A 16246-nucleotide genomic window follows, 5' to 3' on the forward strand; every position below is an offset into this window, starting at 1 on the left:
ATGGTTGTTGATTGTTTAATATTATTGTCCAATGTTGCACCACCCACCATGACAAATTTTTGTAGTTATCAGTAGATGGATAGATAGATAGATAGTTAGATACTTTATTCATCCACAGGGGGACATTTAGTTGTAGAAGCAGCAAGCAAGGTTACAGAGTAAACATAAAATATTAATATCAAGTATGAAAAAATGCACACTATATACAATACAATGCAAGGTTTATTGATGTTCAATTTGAGGAGGATCTGGCCAGAGGTGATTATATTATAAAGTCTTATAGAAGTTGGCAGGAATATTCTCCTGTATCTGTCCTTGCTTTTTCCTTTCCTGCTGGCCATCCTCCCTTTTGGTGTGGAACGTCCTGTAGAAGCTCCAGTCCCTCAGAAACCAGAAGAGTACCAGGAGGAGCAGGGAAGAGGACTCCTCGCCCGACTCCCCCGACTGCCTTCCCTTGCGTCTGGCGGGGTTGGCTGGTCGGAGTGGTTATTACTAACGTTAAGAAAAGTCTCCAAGTCTTTTATTCAGGTATCGATTGCTGTGACACAAGAAGCAACATCCAGGATCTCCTTGACGACGAAGAAGATGACGAGGAGGGAGGACCACAGGACCAGATGAGACGGATGGAGGACTACAGGACCAGATGGAGAGCGGCGGTTGCCTTTCTGTTAGTGGGCGGAGTAAGTAATCCTTCACTATGACTACAGAAGTATCATTAATACGATTCCATCATTGGAGGCCAGATTCAACACACTAATGTAAAGGTTGTGTAGTTCAGTTCAAAATAATTAATCTCTTGTGTTTGTGACAGGACCCCCTTGCCCGTCCACCCAAACCCCGACACCACCCGCCCCGCCCGCCAGCCGAGAGGACGAGGGGCGTCCCGTTCCCACCGGCACAGAGGACGTAGTTTGTCTCCGTCTGCTTCTTCTGTGCTGGTGGGTTCAGGAAGCTCCTCACACACGCAGGAAGCAGCTGTTTGCATCTGCTCACCAATCCAGAAGGAGACGGAAGCTTCAGGCTGAACAAGATTCATAATTATTCTCAAAGCTTTAAAGTATTTAATTTGTCACATATAATACTGTATCTTCATGTAAACTGTGTACAGTATTTATAATGTTATCTCCTGAAGAGTTGAATGAATAAATGTACCACAAAATCTCAATATGTCTGTTTATTATTAAAAACTACTGGGTCAGCAAACACCACGTTATGATCCTTCATATTGGGTTATAAATCAGAACTTTAATGGTTGATTCTTTTATACACTACAATGTTATAGTTTTTATATTTCCCTTTTGGGTAGTTGATTCATAATAATTAGCGTTAGTTTTTACGCCAGTGCTCTCATTTTTCATCTTCATAACGAGTAAACAATTCCACCAAAAATTATTTTTCTGTTTTGTGTTTTGGCAAAAAGTTGTAGCTTTTTTAAATTGCCACAAAGATATTTTGTCGTACAAAACATGAAACAAATCAAAAACGGCATCAAGTCAACGTGTCATGTCCGTTGGCCACCAGCAATAACAAATACCAACATATATCTTCACTCTAAATAATATATTTATATTATACGTGGATATATATTATATATGTATATGAAAATTATGCTTTTACTACCAAACTCCTCACTGGATGGAGAACATTGAAACCAAACCAATGAACAGACAGCATGGAGGAGGACGTGTCCACGACCTTTGGAGCTCCAGCAGCATGAAAGATGTCCTCTGGAGTCTGAGGACAGGAGACTCTGAGCCGGCATCTCGTCCACCAGCTCCTGAAGAGACGTCTGGAAGCTGCTCGTCTCCCACAGCAGGACAACGGGCTCAGCCTTCTGGACTCTGTAGATAACGTGGCATGTTGGTTCCAACCTGTAGAATGAATCAAATGGAGACTTTAAACGTCCCGTTCATCTTCGGGCCGACGGGCTTTCTGCACAAACAACTCCTGTCTCACATCAAAAAAACAAAAATAAACCGGAGCATGATGACTACAATAATAATGTATTTGACATGAACACTGATTCTGCTGTTGTTGCGCTCGAGGCTTTGACTAGAAACACAATGATCAGAGATGAACATGTGACGTCTTGTTTCTAAATGTGTCAGGTGACCAGGAACCAGGAAGGTTCCACGTTGTCATCACATGACTGACTCTTGAGCTACAAGAGTCAGAAGCATGAAGAGATCCGATCAGTCGTCAAAGAGCAGAAACTAACGGCAACATGAGTCAGTTAAAGACCGCGTAGCAGCTAAAAGGGACGGATCACTTCCTGTAGCTCCTCTTGGATTGATCGACTGATTGATCAATTGTTAATATTACAAACTGTGGAGAGTGTCCTGTGTGTTTCAGAGTTTTGTATGTTTTATAAACTACTGTCTTAACTTCCCTCTGATAATTAAAGTATTAACTGTATACAGTATATACTTATCTTTATAACATATGTTTTTTGCTGCTAGTTTACAGAAAATGATTTAATACTTGGATGATGGATGTCAATCTAAATATATTTTTAGGATGCTAAATTTAGCATTTTATGCATTTAACTGTAAAGACGTTCTTATACAGTATGACCTTTATTTAACCAGGTAAAATCAAGTGAGAACCAATTCTCATTTACAATGATGACCTGGCCAAGAGGCAGTAGCACATTCCACACAAGTGACACAAACAGCACAGATACAATACAGTATGACAAACACATGAGAAAATGGATACAAACAACATAGGTAAATTAATAAACACCATGTACAAAATAAAAAGGCGGATTACTGGATGCTCTTTGTAAAAATAGAAGAGAGAGAGAGAAGTGAGGGGTGGTCAGCAATTAAAATGAATGAAAGGCGTTATGACCAAACACAGTACGGACTTTTGGAATGATGAGCCTGATGAAGTCACTGGATCTTAAACAGCGATCGCTGTCAGAAATGTGTAGAAGATTTGAGAGGTAGCGAGGGGTCATTCCCAAAATGGATTTGTAGACCACGAGCAGCCAGTGTTGTAGCCGCCTGGTATGAAGGGAGGGCCAATCCACCAATCTGTACAGATCACAGTGGTGGGTGGTGGAGGGTGCTGTGAAGGAGGCCATGTTTCGATACAGGAAACCCAGTCTAGCTTTGACTTTAGCCAGAAGGCTATTGATGTGTATGTTAAAGATTTAAGTCAATGAAGTGTATTAGTTGTTTATGTACCAGTTTCTCTATGACTTTGGCCAGACAGGGCAAGATGGAAATCGGCCTGTAGCAGTTTGGGTCAGAGCCAGAGCCTCCTTTAAAGAGGGGGAGAATTGTAGCCGATTTCCAGTCAAGGGGGAAAACAGATCAATGAAATGACAGGTTAAACAGTCTTGTAATAGGGGAAGCAATAATATGGAGCAGTTTTATTTTGGCCTTCACGAAGATGAGGTGGACAAGGAAGTCCTTTATGAAAGTTGTATCTGATCTCACTGAAGAACGGATTATGAATATTAGCCTCCTTGAGACTTTGATGTAACAGCTTTGTACATGTCGATCATTCAAGTGTTTAAGGAGGCCCTCCGTGTTTTGTAAATGTCATTTTGAACCTTATTTGTTGTCAGTACCTGAAAGAAGTGGACAGATGCGGCTCCACTGACCGTGAGCGTCTTTCAGTCACATTTACAAATATATGAACCCAATAGAGTAGCTGAAATCACCATTCAATTGGCAGCTTGCACATTGACTGCAGGTTGTTTTTCATATTTAATGTTAGCATTCTTTACACACACACACACACACACACAGGTGTGATGTTCACGGTGAGAATGGCGCCACCTAGCGAGCATAGATATGCATGACACAGGCGAGTAAGCAGACAGCATATAAGGGATACATGTGTGGAAGCGGGCGGAGAATGAAGGCTCGGGAACCTACACCAAGTTGTCGTTCATCTGGTGTTTAACCAGAAACAGAAACACTACAATAGGTAAGGTAGATATATGATTCTACCGATGTATAGCAGCTTGGAGAAAGAGCGCATTTCCTCTTCACCCCCCGTGTGCTTTTCATTTGCCATCGCAATTCATCCCGGGACGGGCCCTGCTTATAACACCGTACAAATGCGGCGTTTACAGCTATTTGTCCCTGTGTTCCTGAACGTGTCACAGGAACGTGGGTGTGGCCAATTACTGGATGCAGAGCACCTGTTCCTGGAGCACCTGGGGGATAAAAGCCCTACTCCAGGATGGCGCTCCCCTCGCTTTGTTCGGCTCATACCTGGTTAGGGCTTTATTGGTTTACACCCCGCACTTCATCATGCTCACGCATTCACATTACAGATGTTACTGACTAACACACTTCACAATTGTACTCTTTCCTTTACTTAACTATATTAAACACCTTTACTTGACTATCATTCACTGTGTCCTTTCCCATATTTGTCATTGCCTCAGAGCCGGTTGTGACAATACTCATTCAATACAAATACAAATAGCCCCTATATACTACTGCAGTGTGTGCATGGCCCTACCTTTACTTGTAAATGAAGTCCATTCGTCTATCCGCCTGAACAAACATCTCCGTGCACTTTGTCCTCCTTATCTTCTTTTAGTTTTAAAAGTGTAGAAGAAGAGCAATGGCAGAACAAGCGTAACCCGTGGGCTCTCACACGCCCCCTTCCTTGAGGAAGAGGTACTGTTAGCCTGCCCTCTGCTTTTTCACTGCGGTTTTGTGTCAATCAGCACGGCTAAATAGGTTCTACACATACGTGACATATACTACACATGGATAGATATATTCTATGGAAAGAAAGGACTGTGATAAAAATACAAATATTACAGTTGTGACAAACAATGAGAAAGCAAAAGGCATGCACCTAACCCAGTTTATGAGGGATTGCACAATCTGAGATGAATAGTTTAATTTATGTTAACTATGTACTTTTTTGTACAAGACATTGTTTCCTAGAAATTAAGACGTTTCATTGCAGGCTTAAATTTGAATAAATAGTTGTACCAACAGGTTTTTCTATTATTACCATAAAGGTGTGTAGAAAATTCAAAAGGAACAGCTGTATTATGTGTTTTAGTCTGCAAAATTGGGAACGGTAAGAAGCCTGATACATTTTAAAGTAACATTCAAATAGTAATACTTGTGAAGACAAAATAGTCCAACTTTCCTTTAAGTAATCAAGTTAAAACAGTAATTGAGAGGGGAGAATTGACCTTCAACTAAGGTTGTGCTATAATCACAAACATCATGAAAACATCTCACAATTTTACACATTTATTTTGATACCCTTACTCACAGCACATGTTGAGACACATTCAATCTGCTAAAAACAAAACCATGTCAGCATGTTATAAAGCTCGCATGTTCCATTATGTTTTCATTTATTTGCAATAACATTCACCTAATGAGCAGACACACTTTTAGACTTCTGAGTTTGTTCAGTTTAAAAATTTAAAAAGGTGGCAAATGACAAAACAAATGTTATAGGATGTGCAAAGACTAGTTTAGGTTGTTGTGGGGCAAACATGTAGTGGCATTGCAGGCCATGCTTTATGTATCTAAACAAAGAATAACATATAGAAGTAGGTATGTGTTTTGTCATGATTCTTTCGGTGTGTATAAACCTTAATTTGTAAATTAACTAGCAACTACAACTATCTGAATATGTAACAAAATCAAAGTAAAATAGTTCCTTAGAAGGAGAATGGTCAACTCAAATATATAATATATCATAATATAAAAAGAAAAGGTCCCTTAAAAAAACAACTTCACAACTATTAGGAATCTATTTTAACGTGGTAACGTGACATGATCGTCATGGTAACGTGACATGATCGTCATGGTAACGTGACATGATCGTCATGACAACGTCACATGATCGCCACGGTAACGTGACACGATCGCCATGGTAACGTGACACGATTGTCATGGTAACGTAACGTGACATGATCGTCATGTAACCTGACATGATCGTCATGGTAACGTGATGTGACATGATCGCCACGGTAACGTGACACGATCGCCATGGTAACGTGACACGATCGTCATGGTAACGTGACGTGATCGTCATGGTAACTCCACCAGGAGGCGCCTGAACTTCTCAGCGTCACGGTTGGTGAACACGAACACATTGTTGGTAACAACATGATCGTCATGGTAACGTGACATGATCGTCATGGTAATGTGACATGATCGTCATGGTAACGTGACATGATCGTCATGTAACCTGACATGACCGTCATGCAACCTGACATGATAGTCATGACAACGTGACATGATTGTCATGGTAACGTGACATGATCGTCATGGTAATGTGACATGATCGTCATGGTAACGTGACATGATCGTCATGGTAACGTGACATGATCGTCATGTAACCTGACATGACCGTCGTGCAACCTGACATGATAGTCATGACAACGTGACATGATCGTCATGACAACGTGACATGATCGTCATATAACGTGACATGATTGTCATGGTAACGTGACATGATTGTCATGGTAACGTGACATGATCGTCATGACAACATGACATGATAGGCATGACAACGTGACATGATCGTCATGACAACCTGACATGATTGTCGAGTTTCAAAGTGAGCCGAACATTTTGTGTTTTCACCTTGTTTGGCTCCGGTGCTGCGGTTTGATTTCACATATGCTACCCTTTTGATACCCTTACTCACAGCACAGGTTGAGACACATTCAATCTGCTTAAAACAAAACCTTGTCAGCATGTTATAAAGCTCGCATGTTCCATTATGTTTTCATTTATTTGCAAAAACATTCACTGAAAAGACACACTTTTAGACTTCTGAGTTTGTTAAGTTTAAACATTTAAAAAGGTGGCAAATGACAAAACAAATGTTATAGGATGTGCAAAGACTAGTTTAGGTTGTTGTGGGGCAAACATGTAGTGGCATTGCAGGCCATGCTTTATGTATCTAAACAAAGAATAACATATAGAAGTAGGTATGTGTTTTGTCATGATTCTTTCAGTGTGTATAAACCTTAATTTGTAAATTAACTAGCAACTACAACTATCTGAATATGTAACAAAATCAAAGTAAAATAGTTCCTTAGAAGGAGAATGGTCAACTCAAATTTATAACATAATATAAAAAGAAAAGGTCCCTTAAAAAAACAACTTCACAACTATTAGGAATTTATTTTAACATGGTAACGTGACATGATCGTCATGGTAACGTGACATGATCGTCATGACAACGTGACATGATCGTCATGGTAACATGACATGACTTGATCGTCATGTAACCTGACGTGATTGTCATGGTAACGTAACGTGACATGATCGTCATGTAACCTGACATGATCGTCATGGAAACGTGACATGATCGTCATGGTAACGTGATGTGACATGATCGCCACGGTAACGTGACACGATCGCCATGGTAACGTGACACGATCGTCATGGTAACGTGACATGATCGTCATGGTAACGTGACATGATCGTCATGTAACGTGACATGATCGTCATGTAAACGTGACATGATCGTCATGGTAACGTGACATGATCGTCATGGTAACATGACATGACTTGATCGTCATGTAACCTGACGTGATTGTCATGGTAACGTAACGTGACATGATCGTCATGTAACCTGACATGATCGTCATGGAAACGTGACATGATCGTCATGGTAACGTGATGTGACATGATCGCCACGGTAACGTGACACGATCGCCATGGTAACGTGACACGATCGTCATGGTAACGTGACATGATCGTCATGGTAACGTGACATGATCGTCATGTAACGTGACATGATCGTCATGTAACGTGACATGATCGTCATGTAAACGTGACATGATCGTCATGGTAACGTGACATGATCGTCATGGTAACCTGACATGACCGTCATGCAACCTGACATGACAGTCATGACAACGTGACATGATCGTCATGACAACGTGACATGATCGTCATGTAACGTGACATGATCGTCATGGTAACGTGACATGATTGTCATGGTAACGTGACATGATCGTCATGGTAACGTGACATGATCGTCATGGTAACGTGACATGATTGTCATGTAAATGTGACATGATCGTCATGACAACATGACATGATAGTCATGACAACGTGACATGATCGTCATGACAACCTGACATGATTGTCGAGTTTCAAAGTGAGCCGAACATTTTGTGTTTTCACCTTGTTTGGCTCCGGTGCTGCGGTTTGATTTCACATATGCGCTGGAGTTTTTCGCCCTCTCAAGAGACGTCTGCGGGGAGGGGGACATCAAGATAATGAAGCTCAACCACGTCACATTTGATGAACAATTCAAATTAAAGTTTGGCTTTTAGTGCATGCGCAAGGGAATACAAATTTAGTGAAGTCAAATGAATTGTTCGAGATTCATAAAGCCCCAAAATCAGAGGCATCGCATCGGCACCTTGTACTTCATGAGGTTGGATTTCAGCATGTTCACCTCCTCTTGTAGTTGGCTGAAACGGTCATACAAATACCTACAGTAACAACGATTAAAATAATAAAGCAGGAGAGCCAAAGCACATAGAACAAGGTTGATGAAGCGCAGATTATATGCAAGACATACCAGACTCTAATGATTTTTACTTGAAGACAATCATACATATATATATATATATATATATATATATATATATATATATATATATATATATATATATATATATAGTGAAAATGTATTTATAGTAAAAGAATTTACACAATGTTATACTATCAGTGTAAACCACCCCCCATGATCATCTTGAATAATAGTCAATCTACATTTTGGGGTTATTGGTTTACTTACTTACTTCTATGTCTTGACTTGTGTTTTATACTTATATTTTCTACTTTAACCAGATCATTTTTTTAGACTATATTCCCCCATAAGTATGACTTTTCATCAAAGATGTGTTTACAATCAGTAAAGTATCAGAAAGAGGAAATTGCTGAGTGCAGACACTCTTTTCAGCAATTTAGGAGCACCGCACTGTGCAACCACGTCTACTGTTTTGTGGGCGGCTCCACCAAAGCAGATAGACGTCAGATGCCTTGCTTGGGAATACCTCAGCAAAGTATTGTTTCATCAAATAATAATATCTAATAGAACACCACCAGGTTTTGAAAAAAATAAATAAAACTACTGTATTTTCCACACTATAAGGCGCACTTAAAAGCCTTTAATTTTCTCAAAAAACGAGAGTGTGCCTTATAATCTGGAGCGCCTTATATATGAATTAATTCTGGTTGTGCTTACTGACCTCGAAACGATTTTGTGTGGTACACGGCGCTCTGTCCAAATGTTTTAGTACGACTTTGGTAAACTACAAAGCCGCACCGCTTGCAGCATTATGGTGCGTTCACACAAACGGCTTTATAACTCGCGTCAGTTTATTCTGAGCCCAAAAATAAACTGTGTATGTGTTTAAAAAATCTGAAAAATCACCTGGGATCATATGCCTTTCTAAATGCACTGTACATGTTGGAATATGAATTAAAAAAGTAAAAGGTGTCCACCTGTAGCCCGGCTGTCTCAAGCTGGTGAACTAGATCCTCATGTTCATGGGTGGGGAAATGGTGCGCCCCCACCTCCTCATCCCCAAGCCCCTGTCGAGTAATGTTTTAGTACGACTTTGGTAAACTACAAAGCCGCACCGCTTGCAGCATTATGGTGCGTTCACACCAAACGGCTTTATAACTCGCGTGGCTTATCTCCGTAGCTTGTCTCGGTAAAAACAGTTATAATTTCCTCCATCCACCACGGTCGAAATAACCACTAGTTCTGCTTTATACTTGTTGTGGACATCCCATAAACGTCGGAACATCTAACGCCCTCATGTCTGGGTTCATAACATCACCCGTAGGCTCACACAGCTCGGGGAGTTTCATTGACTCCGCCTCGATAACTTCCATTTCCAGCGCTACCAGAGCAGCAGCAGCCCAACGGGCGGAGCATCTCAACGCTGATTGGCTACTAGCAGAGCAGCAGCAGCCCAACGGGCGGAGCATCTTAACGCTGATTGGCTGCTAACAGAGCAGCAGCAGCCCAACGGGCGGAGCATCTCAACTCTGATTGGCTGCTACCAGAGCAGCAGCAGCCCAACGGGCGATGCATCTCAACGCTGATTGGCTGGCGAGTTGCGAAACTTTTGCAACTCACCTTGGAAGTTGAAATATTTCAACTCTGGGATAAATTGTGCAACGCGCGAAACACGTCTATTGCAACATCCGGCGAATTTCAACCAAACGCGTCTGTGCGTTGACTTTACATGGGATCCAGACGCGCTAAAAATTCGCAACGCGTTTGGTGTAACACCCCTTTACGGCTACCGTAGTCAGGAGCGTCGCGGAGTAATACATACTGTACTTCGCCATAATATTACAGTGTGTGTGTATAAGGACCCCACAATGGTACCTGTCAAGAGACACTTACGACGCAGACTTCAAACTCAAGGCTATCAGTCACGCAGTAGAACATGGGAATAGAGCCGCTGCGAGAGAATTCAACATTAATGAATCAATGGTACGGAAGTGGAGGAAGCAAGAAGATGACCTGCGCCAAGTAAAGAAGACCACACAGAGTTACGCTAACGTTTGATTTAGCGGTATCAGACTGTTTTTTTTACGTGTTACAACTGAACAAGGTTGGGAGTTATTGTGAATACGCTCATTAACGTTTGAACAATGTTGAGAGTTATTGTGAACACGTTTAATAAAGTTTGACTGACTGACTGTTTTGTTTCGCTTAATGCGCCTTATAGGCGGGTGCGCTTTATATATGAAAAAAGATCGAAAATAGACCATTCATTGACAGTGCGCCTTATAATCCAATGCTCCCTATAGTGCGGAAAATACGGTATGTGAACAGGAACTGCACCTGAACTAAAATGCAACTATGTGGAATTGTTTTCCTTGGTCCAGAACAAATTAATAACATGTTTCTACAATAGTTCCCGGACCGCTGAAAAAGTCCCTGTGGGTCCCTCAGGCGAATTGTTGGATGTAGAACAAAGTGGCACGTTTAGGTGAAGCCCTTCGTCATTGTTTCTGACAGGCTGAGCCCAAAAATAAACGGAGGCCTCGGTGTGGATACAGCTCACCGTCACTCCTCTAGCTCTGGGTTGACTCCAGGGGCCGCAGGTCTCCCCTCCATATCCATCTATCATCTGTTCTTGATGGTCACATGACTTAACTGATACCCCAGTTCCCTACGAGGTGGAAACACACACACACACTGGAGCCAAGTGTTTAACGTGTAGATAAGACGCGCAGAGGGAACGGCGTAGACCCTGATAGCTCTCACACTACCAAATGACATCGCAGAGCTGCGCATGTGCAGAGGTAACGTGGAGTCAGGCGTGTAGTCCGGTGTGTGGCTCCACCCGTACCTCATTCCTTATGTAGAGCTACAACTAATGACGAAAGAACCAGACGGTTATTTTCTCACTGAAACGATTGTTTGTTTGGTCTCTGCTCCTCACTCCAGAATCACAATATATGCAGTTTACCTTCACAAAGCAGCACTAGTTTTGTTGACACGTAGAGGGAAATGTGTATGTGGCGCGTGTGTGTGTGTGTGTGTGGGCTGTCTGCCTGACAGAAAAACGCGAGCTCAATATCAATCCGCAGCGCATTTAGCGAGAGAGACTCGTAACGTAAAGCGGCTTCTGTGTGTCGTGCAACAGCCCATCGGGTCTATTGAGCCACGACACCGCAGCTCGCTCCTTATGGACCGGGAGCGACCTGTAGATCAGTCCGTCTCTGCAACAGCTGTTCGCGGTGTTCTTCATCCACGTACCTCGCTGACCAGCCCCTGCCAGTCACTCTCACTCCCTTAATAGAGGACTGCATTGGTCCGGAATATTCAGACCAAATGTCAGACATTTGATTGATTAATATTTAGCTCTTATAGCTTCATAATTAATGAACTGAGCCTCAATTCTCACCTTGTATTATGGTACAAAGGATGTTAACATGTTGAGTGCATTGAGATGGGGGAAATTATAATGACTGACCAATGGCACAAACATGACAAGACACATCTTACAACAGTGTATTACTAATATATGATATGAAAAATATTAACAAATTTATTGGAATAGGCCTACTCAAGTTTTATTTTGCACTATATTCTGAGAATATTAAATATGCCAAATAATTAAAAAAGTAATAAGATGATCCGTATTTCGTAAAGCTGACATATTCTATTATGTTTAGCAGAATTGCAATACCATTCACTTTTTTAAAAATAAAATGTTTACGTTTTTTACTTTTGATGGCCAACCTAAGATTGCAATTTCTGTACCTGGGTTGAACCATATTATGTACATCCGAGAACCATTGACTGAGACACCTCTACCAGAACATTTGGAGTTTAGGTCCAAGTTTGTGATCTAGGGGATCCTCACAGGACTTATAATTAACTTTAAAATGAATTAGCTTACATTTTAATTCAAGTTTTACATAAGAACAGGGAGATGACTCGCTTTATTTTGAGTACATTGGTGCTTTAAGTATCTGTTGAAGATAAAACCAAAAGATATTGTCACAAGCCTTTTTAATATCCTTTCATTCATCCGAAAATAGTTTAATGTGGAAAAAAACATCCAAGGTCAACACTATAAAGGGGTCAGAATAACTACGACCCGGCCTGAGGTGTGACATATCTTGCTCTACTTGCAGGGTCTCTCATGGTGGTCAATCTGCCACTGGACCAGAGTTCTTGTATAGCTACTGGATAATAACATTACTATTCTGGAAGAGCCAGGCCTTCAATATCCAGAGGCTTGTAAATGTGTCGTTTTGCAATACAATCTACTTTCAAGGAAAAGAAATGGAAGGCAGCAAACTGATTGATTGACAACATTTATTTCTGCAAACAGACTAACATTTTACCACCACAGTGTCTTCATCAGAGTCAAACAGGAAGTGTACTTTGAATAGCCAGATTAAGGAAGCAAGTGAATTTACGGCACTCATTTAAAACCACACACTACCAGGTCTTTTTGCATTAGCTGCTGTTCATTGTTGCTGTTCATTGACATTTAAATAAAGATGCCCTGGAATTGAAAGATGGTAGCGACAAGCCTGGTGGCAATTAGCAGCTGGCTGAGTTCAAATGCTTTGAGATTCTTGATCTGGGAAGTGGAGATGCACTCCACACTTTTTGGGTGGTGTTACAACTGCGGGGGTGAAGCCTTCTCTTGGACACAGCTCTGTTCTCAACATTTCCTTCAGGGGTGGCTTGAAATTCCTCTCTTTGCTTTTGGCAAATGTATAAACACACCAAAAGAGATCAGGGAACGTTGACATCAGATCAACTTTGGCCGTGTCCTCGGCACTGCAAACAGAAAGATACAATTGTATGACAAAGAAAATCCCTGAAAGTCATCCACAATCTAACCATTGAGTTCCAACATTTTGACTTGTGACCCCTTGAACAAATGTAATGTTAACCTGTAATGTTATGAGTCTTATTGTGTTTACAGGATGAAGTTGTTTGAGATAAGAAGTATGGCTTTTGCATTTACAGAGTTCAGGAGGTCAGCGAAGGTCTCATGACCTGTGTAGCTGTAACACCTGTCAATCATCCTAGCTGCCTATGGGGGTGGGGGCAGCATGAGCGTACTTGTGATTGGCAGAGCGAGTGAGGTGGGCTGTTGTCTCGTAGCTTTGCTCACCAAGGGTCGCTACAGGAAGAACCAACTCTAACGTCACTTCATCTTTTATCAGCACTGTCTGCACCATGCAGGGAGCGCAGAGGAGAGACCGAACTACCGACACTTGTGGTCAGTGGAGAATACCGACAACTACCGCGTTACAGAAATGCAGATAAGAGCAATACTCTTCTAATAGCGTGCATATATCACCACTTACGATATGTTTTCATTAATTTATGGTGTATTCCATATTGACAGATGCAGCATACCCTATCAAACTTCCTTTGTTTTTTAAATGAATGGTGGTTGCCACTGATTGTCGCGAGCATTACAGTCAGTACGAATAACATGTACGAGCAGCTGATCTGGTCCAAGAGCCCCTAAAATCCTTGATCTCTCCTTAAAGAGTAAGTGTCTTCACCGAAAACGTTGCCAATTGAGCTTTTATGACATTAATGATCTGCTGCGGTATAAATAACAAGTGTTTACACACTGAAAACACTGATGAATTACAGGGAGAACATTATTAGATTCAACAACATTGCATGAAAACAAAGCGTGTTTAATTTTCCATCCAGTTTGTCTTTCTGTGTTCAAAAGAGCGGTCCCCTTATAAAACACATGAATGTAAAAACTATTTAGTTTTTACCCGAAACTATCTCATTTGTATCCTTAGCATGAGTATTGCAGATTATGTCATGTTTACAACAACACTGACATGTATGATAAAAAGTAATAGTACTAATAAAATAAAATATATGTTGGACAAATATGAGAAAATAATTAAAACGTCTCTCTTTGCGTCTTACGTGACTAAGCACGTGACCAGGCCCTTCAGTAATTGCCATAGCAACGACCCGCCGAGGCTATAAAAATAGTCGAACGTTGACATTCGTCCCTTTTGCATTTTGACTTCGACACGAGCTTAAACCCTCTTGTTGACCCAAACTGTAAAGCTAACCCTTTGATCTTTTGACTGCTAGCTAAAAGCTACTCTTGAATCTCTTTGGATAACAACTACTGACTTCCCTCTATCGCGGACCCCGACAAGCCGGAGAATGGACGACAACTGGCTGCTGCAACAGCTGCTGCACAACCTTCGGGGTCAGTTTTATATTTATTTTAGCATTTTTCTCATTGATTCATCCCTTAAAACCGTTTAAAGCGTTCTCAGTTGAGAAATTGGTGAAACCTTTTGAGTTTAAAGTGCACTATGTTTGATATTACTGTTAAACGGTGAAGCCTCTTGTGTGTTGGTGCCTTCGTGGCACTAAGCTAGCTACGTAGTTATTACTAGTTAGCTACATTATTTGAGTGCCGGAATGTCTTAAAAGTCGCGGGATATCTGTGATATGTGTTAACAATTACTGTAGAGGTTTAAAAACACTGTTATTGTATTTAGAGGGCATCAAATATGACATATTTGACCTTGAAATGTCTAAATAAAGATGGCGCCTGAGGGGCTTGTCATTGAGTTCTAATTCTTAATTCTGAAATATAATCATGCGACATGTGACGTCATCGCACCAGGTGTGTTAGAATCGCACATGATTGCGACAATGAGTTGATTTGTTTTGACTGTTGAAACGTGACTTATTGAACAAACATCTGCTCCTTTTACTTCATAATATTCCATAAACTATTTCTTTAACATGTAACCTTTGCTTTTATCATTATTATTGTTGTTGTTCTGTCATGTGTTCTCTGTTCAAACTAACAGGCAAAGCTGCACTATGTTTGATATTACTGTTAAACGGTGAAGCCTCTTGTGTGTTGGTGCCTTCGTGACACATGTAGTCCTAGTTAGTTTATAGATATGCTGTCGTTTTTAAAATGTAACCTTTGATTATTGCTCAATGTAATCCAGAAATATTTCATGTCATGAGGAGTCCTGTTTAAATGTTTCCCTGCAGCTATCGGCGACTTCCCTGGAGGTCCTCAGGACGGCCCCCCTGAACCCATCCGAATCGACTACGGAGGTAAAATCAGAGCAAGGCACAATTAAAGGTTTATATAGGGGGACAGTGAGAAGATATGAAACATTGTTTAGTCTGGAAGGTGTGGCTCACGAATCTAAACAGTTGGTTAATTGAGCTGCTAACTGATTGATTAGCAGCTGGAATCTGAATCCATTATTGCTCAATGTAATCCAGAAATATTTCATGTCATGAGGAATCCTGTTTAAATGTTTCCCTGCAGGTGGCGACTTCGCTGGAGTTCCTCAGCGCGGCCCCCCTGAACCCATCCGAATCGACTACGGAGGTAAAATCAGAGCAAGGCACAATTAAAGGTTTATATAGGGGGACAGTGAGAAGATATGAAACATTGTTTAGTCTGGAAGGTGTGGCTCACGAGTCTAAACAATTGGTTAATTGAGCTGCTAACTGATTGATTAGCAGCTGGAATCTGAATCCATTATTGCTCAATGTAATCCAGAAATATTTCATGTCATGAGGAATCCTGTTTAAATGTTTCCCTGCAGGTGGCGACTTCGCTGGAGTTCCTGCACAGCTTGGCCCCCATGACGCCATCAGGTATGTCCCTGAAGGTAATGTCATGCAAGATGAGTTACACAATGCGCTTTTGGGTTTGTTTTTTTCCTTGCCTAACTTTGATTCAGATTTG

At 41.2% G+C, this 16246-nt stretch overlaps 1 long non-coding RNA gene across 1 annotated transcript; it reads right to left on the reverse strand.

Annotated features, from left to right (window-relative positions):
* Window positions 1-617: 617 nt before the first annotated feature.
* LOC117747893 lies at window positions 618-4594 on the reverse strand. The gene is made up of 3 exons (XR_004611495.1): window positions 4486-4594; window positions 1696-1871; window positions 618-665 (listed from the first exon to the last, which is right to left on the reverse strand). It is a non-coding gene; the product is annotated as an uncharacterized LOC117747893 (long non-coding RNA).
* Window positions 4595-16246: the final 11652 nt, after the last annotated feature.

This window comes from Cyclopterus lumpus, chromosome 18, assembly GCF_009769545.1.
Source record: "Cyclopterus lumpus isolate fCycLum1 chromosome 18, fCycLum1.pri, whole genome shotgun sequence".
Lineage (NCBI taxonomy): Eukaryota > Metazoa > Chordata > Actinopteri > Perciformes > Cyclopteridae > Cyclopterus > Cyclopterus lumpus.